Source organism: Salvelinus sp. IW2-2015, unplaced genomic scaffold, assembly GCF_002910315.2.
Source record: "Salvelinus sp. IW2-2015 unplaced genomic scaffold, ASM291031v2 Un_scaffold3009, whole genome shotgun sequence".
Taxonomy (NCBI): Eukaryota; Metazoa; Chordata; class Actinopteri; order Salmoniformes; family Salmonidae; genus Salvelinus; species Salvelinus sp. IW2-2015.
Genome location: NW_019944301.1, coordinates 7161 through 16048, shown reverse-complemented (window position 1 = coordinate 16048; position 8888 = coordinate 7161). Strand labels below are relative to the sequence as shown.

Here is an 8888-nt window from a genome sequence, read left to right as displayed (position 1 = left end):
TTTTTATTTGTAATAAATTTGCAAAAAATTCTAAAAACCTGTTTGTCATTATGTTGTAATGTGTGTAGATTGCTGAGATATTTATTTAATTTAACCATTTTAGAATAAGGTTATGGAAAAATAACAAAAATGTGGAAAAAGTCAAGTGGTCTGAATACTTTCCGAATGCTCTGTATTACACCATCCACAGCGTAATTATTAACTTGACCGTGCTTAAAGAGATGTTCAATGTCTGGGTTTGTTATTGTTACCCATCTACCTGCCACGTTCTGACCTTAGTTTATTTTTATGTCTTTGTGTTAGGTTGGTCAGGGCGTGAGTTGGGGTGGGTAGTCTATGTTCTGTTGTCTATGTTGTTGTATTTCTATGTCTGCCTGATATGGTTCTCAATCAAGGCAGCTGTCGATCGCTGCATTTTGGTCCTCCTCTCCTTCCACCAACGGGAATCTTTACACTACCAATCACTGCCTATCTTTATGAGCATTTTTGAAAATCTCCCTGGTCTTTGTTTTTGAATCTGTGGGTTGAAATTCAATACTTGACTGAGGGATCTTATCAAATCAAACTGTATTAGTCACACGCGCCGAATACAACAGGTGTAGTAGACCTCACAGTGAAATTCTGAATACAACAAGTGTAGATCTTACAGTGAAACGCTGAATACAACAGGTGTAGTAGACCTCACAGTGAAATGCTGAATACAACAGGTGTAGTAGACCTCACAGTGAAATGCTGAATACAACAGGTGTAGTAGACCTTACAGTGAAATGCTGAATACAACAGGTGTAGTAGACCTTACAGTGAAATGCTGAATACAACAGGTGTAGTAGACCTTACAGTGAATGCTGAATACAACAGGTGTAGTAGACCTTACAGTGAAATGCTGAATACAACGAGGTGTAGTAGACCTTACAGTGAAATGCTGAATACAACAGGTGTAGTAGACCTTACAGTGAAATGCTGAATACAAACAGGTGTAGTAGACCTTACAGTGAAATGCTGAATACAACAGGTGTAGTAGACCTTACAGTGAAATGCTGAATACAACAGGGTGTAGTAGACCTTACAGTGAAATGCTGAATACAACAGGTGTAGTAGACCTTACAGTGAAATGCTGAATACAACAGGTGTAGTAGACCTTACAGTGAAATGCTGAATACAACAACCTGTAGACCTTACAGTGAAATGCTGAATACAACAGGTGTAGTAGACCTTACAGTGAAATGCTGAATACAACAGGTGTAGTAGACCTTACAGTGAAATGCTGAATACAACAGGTGTAGTAGACCTTACAGTGAAATGCTGAATACAACAGGTGTTAGTAGACCTTACAGTGAAATGCTGAATACAACAGTGTAGTAGACCTTACAGTGAAATGCTGAATACAACAGGTTAGTAGACCTTACAGTGAAATGCTGAATACAACAGGTGTAGTAGACCTTACAGTGAAAGTCTGAATACAAAACAGGCCAGACAGCCATGTTAAGGACAGTCCAGACCTTACAGTTGACCCCGGAATAAAGAAAAACTAGAATAGCAACAGCTATAGTAGACTCTAGCAGAGTACACAGTGGAAATTTTTGGCGGCTGACGCCAACCAGTTACCACCCGACCGCCCAGCTGTAGTAAGCCGAACCAAGGGCTTACGAGTGCGAACACTTGGACGAACCCGGCTGAACATAGGCAACAGGGAAGGTGTAGCTAACCCAGTAGCAGTGAAGAGATGCGCACTAGAAACAGAGTGACCAAAACAGGTGTAGTGTTAGACCTACAGTTGAAATTCGCGCGCCCACTGGCACGACCCCACCAGACAAAGGACCTGCTGGGAGCGTAGGCCCAACCCCTAATGACAGGTGTCTAGAGAAACTCTGCCACTGAACGCGTGACCCAAGCCAGTATGCGCCCTGATAAGTCAAACAGGAAGGCCCACCTGGTCGGTCAGGGCACCACAGCGGGAGGAAGTGCGGCAACAGGCCACGGAACCCGGGGCCACAAGTGCCGACACACCCAGTACACGGCACTGGTTAGCAGTGCACTCGAAGGAGGGCGAGCACAAGCGCGATGGGTCCCTCAGAAGCCCAAACTCAATGTCCCGAGAGGAATTGGACCAAGAGGTGAGGAGAGGGGGGAGGTAGATGGGAGGGGGCAGCTATGGGTGAAGACAGCAGGCCATCGTGCCTTATGTCAATGTATTAGGTGTATTGTATGGTGACAGCTTGTGAGTCAGGGACACAGTGAGAAGCTGTCTCCAGGGGACCAGAGGGACAATTACAGGGCTTTATGTTGTCTTCTATAACGCTAACTAATTAGCTGCTAACAGAGATGTGCATAGAATAGGTTCTATTTGCAGTATGTATAGAGTATACAGGTATACATGTATAGAGAATGTTACAGATGTATAGACTACCTGTGTCTGACGTAAATTATGATATGTACAGTACAGTATGTATATAATGGACGCCAGAAGTCAGAGCCCAGATACAGATGAATCTATAGCAGTGATGTCAAACACGAGGGAGTCCAATCCGGCCCGGGGAGGTATCCGAAACAATATACTGAAAAATGACTAAAAACCAAATTGAAACTGTGTAGAAATGTCTAATGTACATACATTCATACCGTTTCTTGACCGCTGTCCAGCGCGCTAATAATCACCCAAATGAAGGAATGGGTAGGCGAGAATGTGATTGGTGAAGGACGGGTGAATAGAGAAGTCGATAGGTCGACGGACCACTTTTGACAGCTGCTGTTGTAGACGGACTAGCCAGCTTAGCAGACTGCCTAGGGAGGAGAGGAGAGGGGAGGCGAAGGGGAGGGGGAAGAGAGTGGAGCGGGAGGGGGAGGGAAGGTTAGAGATCTTAATGGAGCTACCCACCTCTAAAAGCACAGACATTTGAACATGCTGTTCCATGGTTGTAGAAATGGAGAAAATTATGTTATTCAATGCAACTTACTTTAGCTATTATTCAAACGCTCCTCAGTTTCATACCTTTCATGATAAGTGGCCATTATCGTTTTTCCTTCCCAGCAGAAAAACAAGAGCGTACAGCAGAGTGGAATGAGAAAACCATAGTACACCTCATTATATCGTCTTCCAGGACTTCTCTTTAGTGTACAGTACACTTCTCTCTCTCTCTCTCTCTCTCTCTCTCTCTCTCTCTCTCTCTCTCTCTCTCTCGAGTCAAACTAAGGGGACCAACAAACCAAACAAACAATTAGACTGGTAAAGATATAACGCCTTAGAGTCAAACTAGGAAAACAAACCAACAGGATTAGACTGGTAAAGACATAACGCGTTACGAGTCAAAACGTAGGAACAAAAACACGAAACAGGATTAGACTGGAAAAATAATAAGCAAACTGCACAAACAACGTAGCACTTCGAGCAAAGTGATAACTAGGACAACAAACCAAAACAGGATTAGACTTGGTAAAGATATAACGCCTAGAGTCAATCCTAGGACAACAAACCAAACAGGATTAGACTGGTAAAGAACTATAACGGCCTTCGAGACAAACTAGGCAACAACAAACCAAAACAGATGAGACTTGTAAAGATAACAGCCTGAGGAGCAAACGTAGGACAAACACAACCGAAACAAGGATTAGACTGGTAAAGCATAACGCCTTCAAGTCAAACTAGGACAAAACAAACCAAACAGATTAGACTCGTAAAGAATAACCTTTTGAGTCAAACTAGGACAACCAAACCAAAACAGGATTAGATCTGGTAAAGATTAACGCCTTAGAGTCAAACTAGGACAAAACAAACCAAACAGGATTTAGACTGTAAAAGACATAACGCCTTCGAGACAAGGTGACTAGACAACAAAAAACATCAGGGATGTGCTGTGTATGTGCATGTGTGTTAATGTGTGTGTGCGTTTGATTGTGTTGTTAATAATGTCTGTGTGTGATGTTTGCAGCGAATGACCTGTGGTGGAGCCATGGGAACATCGCTGCTGCCAACCGGCCTGGGGAAGAAGGACGAGTTCCCATCTGACATGAACGTGACGACTAACACACACACACACCACACCCCGGGCAAAACACACACACCTCAAACACACACACCCGAACACACACACCTCAAACACACACACCCCGGCAAAACAACACACACATGCAAACACAACGCACCGCAAACACCACGGCACACACCACACACAACACACACACCACACACCACACCACACACACACACACACACACGCACACACACACACACACACACACATCGACACCACATACACACACACCACACACACCACACACGGACACACATCACCAGCCCCTATATTACTATGTATTATGGCGAGCTATCACCAGGTCGTGTGCTGCTTTTGATAATCACGGTGTGTGTTGGTTTTGCAAGTATCACCAGGCCCCCTATATCACTAGGTTGAGTCGTAGTTCTAGCAACTGGGCCTCTCCCGTCGTACGTTCATGTGATCATGATGAGGAAATCCCATCCGTGTACCTTCAGTATCCCCCAGGCCACCAGCCCACGGTTATATCACTTGGCAGGTATATAGACTATTCACCAGCCACTATATCACTATTAGACTATCATAGGCCGCCGATAAGGTCACTATAGCAGCGATGGTTCCCACGATACCGTGGCATCACCTCATAGCCCCCTCCACAGTGCAAAATCACTTAGGTCCTTTCAGACTACTGCACCAACACAATACCAACCATCACAGAACCTTACACTATATAGTGAATACCTATTACATCCACCCCACATCAAACGCCACCATACACTACATCCACATATTAGTACCATTCAATCACCACCCTGACGACCATCCGCACCCATCCACTCTAGTATGTCTCTCAGTTTAGCTTCTACGTATACACTAGTCTCATCAGAAAGCGTCCCCTTAATATCCACTTTATAACAGGAGCTCTATTATATCATGTCCATGGCTCGCCTCTTAGTTTATCGTACCTCATAGTATGTGACTACTCCTAACGGAAGACCTTCATAATCATCTCTCTCACAACGTTATAATCACTTGTATTCTCGTTCTAGCCTCATGTGCCCACCTCTATAGTTTTGAACTCATCAAGTAAATTACTTATCCTAACCAGCCCCTATTCATTATCAAGCCAGTCTAATCCTGTTTATGTGAGCGTATCTCTCAGCTCCAGCCCTATTTATTCACTATGTCCGTAGCGTTTTAGTACACATTGCCAACCGGTTATTCACTATTAGGACTTATTTCACAGTGATAGTCGCCTACCAAGTTCCGTGGAATCTCATGTTATACGTTTAGGTGACATTCCACCAGCCCCTGTTCACTATCTTATGACCTCGAAGGTGATATCTTATCCATCACAGCCTCTCACCCTCCTGTTTATAGGCTTTGTTTTCCTAGTCTGTCTACCTCTGACTGCGACACCCAGTAGCGTTTAATTCAATACTTTACCAGTTAGCGTACTAATCCACTGCTGGTTCCGCCGTTTGTTATCACTTATACGGAAAATCTGTCAAGCCCTTTAGTTATCTAGACTCTGTATTAATCGAAGAACCGTGCTTCACCCAATATCCCCACTATATCACTATTTACCATAGGGTACTATATACTCACCTCGAGAGTCCCTTAGCGTGATTTTGATTGTTCACTAAGTTTGACCTCGAAAGGGTCGATCCTCATCCATCTCCACCTGTCTATATTACTTACCTGTTTCGTTATTGATCCTATCCACCCTAGATCTATTTATTGACCTCGAAGGCGTAGTTACCTTATCATACTAACCGCTACATTCTATATCTACTTAGTTACACAGTGATTCAGTACTCTCTGGATCACCTTGCGCGTATTCGTTTCCTAGTTTATGACTCAGCATGAGCAGTACTCATTATCAAACTTATGCCAGTATTCCATCATCCTGTTTGGTTTGTTTTTAGTCCTATATTATAGTACTTCAGACATTCCCCGTTGTTATATCTTTACCAGTCTAAATCCTGTATTATTTTCTCATTGTTTAGGACTATCATCGCATCCATACTATATTTAACCTTACTATGGCACGTTTTCATACACTCCTCAGTGCTTCTCCACCCAACGTGTCTAGACTATCTACAACTCCCTAGTCTATCGGTTTGTTTATGTCCATCATGTTATGACTCATGACCAAGACGCGCACGTATTATCACTATAGTCCTTTCAACCCAGTCGTACATCCTGTTTGGGATCTCTCTTGATAACTTGTCACCAGAATCAGACCCGGTCCAAAGCCACTTTTTCATTGACTCCACGGTACATAACCTTGATTCATCGACAGCCATTGCGACTATAAGTTTATCCTTTATGTTGTGAATGTGATTACTCCAGCCACGTAATACATCTGATGTACTACTGTTCAGTACATCATCAAGAGCACAGCTAACCCCAGTATTATATCCACTACTAGTGGAACTATCCCAGAGACCCCTATATCACTATAACCACTATACTACTCAGCCCTGTGACTATATCGTAGTTGAGCCTACTGACACACGACGCGCAGATAAATATCACTATAGACTTTAAATCTAACCTTTAAGCTCCACATATATATATATTTATCACTTATTAGTAACTCCCTCAACAGCTCCATAATTCTAACTCTAACCAGCAACATCATCACCAGTCACTGCTCGCTATATCTACATACTAATATAAATAGTGACTACAATCACCAGTGACCCCTCTCATATCCACCAATATAGGACTATCACCTATCAGCCCACCCATTATAGTAGTCACTACTATACAGTGTAAATAAATCCACCACCCTATTATACACTTATAGCCTATTACTCACATCGCACCTCCATTTTATCACACATATCATATGGATCTTTAACAAGCTACCCATTATTTCACTTATTATAAGACTAGTCTCACTACCTGTGCTCCCTATATCACTATCAGACATTTCACCAGCCCTCCAATCACTATAACTATCAACCTAATCTTGACTATTAACTAATCACACCTATCACCAGCCCCTATATTACTATAGACTATAAACAGCCCCTATTCACTATAGACATATCACCAAGCCTCCATTAATCATCACTATAGACTATCACCAGCCTTTCCTATACTCACTATAGATATATCATCAGCCCCCTATATTACTATAGGACTATCACAGCCCCTATATCACAATAGGACTATCACCAGCCCCTATATCACTATAGACTATCACCAGCCCCTATATAAATATACATTAGACTATTTCACCAGCCCGCTATATTACTACGTAGACTATCAACAGCCCCTATATCACTATAGACTATCACCAGCCCTATATCACTATAGACTTCACCAGCCCCTATATCACTATAGACTATACATCCCGAGCGCCCTATATCACTATAGGACTATCACCAGCCCCTATATCACTATGACTATCACCAGCCCCTATATACTAATAGACTATCAACAGCCCCTATATACTATAGACTATCACCAGCCCCTATTATCACTATGACTATCACCAGCCCCTATATATAACGCAGACTTGACTATCACAGCCCTATATCACTTAGACTATCACCAGCCCCTATATCACTATAGACTATCACCAGCGCCCTATATCACTATAGACTATCACCAGCCCACTATATTTTCACTAGTCATAGACTATTCAACAGCCCCTATATTACTATAGACTATCACCAGCCCTATATCACTATAGACTATCACCCAGCCCCATTACTATAGACTATTTCACCAGCCACCAACTATATCACTATAGACTATCACCAGCCATCACTATAGACTATCACTCAGCACTTATATCACTAATATAGACTATCACCAAGCCCCTATATTACTATAGACTATCAAAAACAGCCCCTATATCACTATAGACTATCACCAGCCCCTATTATCACTATAGACTATCACCAGCCCCTATATCACTATAGACTATCACCGCCCCTATATTACTATAAGACTATCACCCGCCCCTATATACTATAGACATCACCAGCCCCTAATTACTATAGACTATCACCAGCCCCTATATTACTATAGACTATCACCAGCCCCTATATCCACTATAGGGACTATCAACCTAGCCCCTATCACTATAGACTATCACAAACAGCCCTATATTCACTATAGACTATCACCAGCCCCTATATCACTATAGCTTCAGCCCTATATACTATAGACTATCCCCAGCCCCTATATACTATGACTATCAACCAGCCCCTATGATTACTATTAGACCTATCACCAGCCCCTTTATCACTATAGACGTTTTTTTTCTTCTCACCTTATTTTAACCAGGTAGGCCAGTTGAGAACAAGTTCTCATTTACAGTGCGACCTGGCCAAGATAAAGCACAAGCATGATTCAGTGTTGCTTGCCTCGAAACGAGCATAGAAGTAGTTTTAGACTCGTCTGGTAGGCTCGTGTCACTAAGCAGCTCTCGGCTGTGCTTCCCTTCGTAGTCCGTATTATCACATTATCATCAAGAGGTCCAAAGTACTTACACTGTGTTTCCTGCCCTGGCGACTATCCTCTCTCTAACAAGTTCCACTAACACTTTATTTAATTATTTGATAAATGAAAAGTAGTTTTTTTGGTGTGTTGCGTTTTGTTTTACAATTGTCTGTGCGTGGGTGTGTGTGTGCTGTGTGGGTGTGTGTGTGTGTGTGTGTGTGTGCATGTGTGTGTTGTGCTGGTGTGTGTGTGTGTGTGTGTGTGTGTGTGTGTGTGTGTGTGTGTGAGTGTGTTTGTGTGTGTGTGGTATGTGTGTATCCCACAGCCTGAGGAGTATGGGCAGGAGGCCATGGAAGGAGAGCACAGGGAGATCAGCAGGAGGGAGAGACATATGATGAGAACAGCAGGTAATAGGGACCACACAACACACACACA

At 42.8% G+C, this 8888-nt stretch overlaps 1 non-coding gene across 1 annotated transcript in view; it reads left to right on the top strand.

The window, feature by feature from the left end:
* The window catches only part of LOC112075162 (uncharacterized), a 26074-nt gene extending 17260 nt beyond the window's left edge, over positions 1 to 8814 (top strand). The window contains exons 3-4 of the transcript XR_011477257.1: positions 3927 to 4010; positions 8779 to 8814. This is a non-coding gene — a transcript (uncharacterized protein). The remainder of the gene's footprint in view (positions 1 to 3926; positions 4011 to 8778) is intronic.
* The last annotated feature ends 74 nt before the right edge of the window (positions 8815 to 8888 follow it).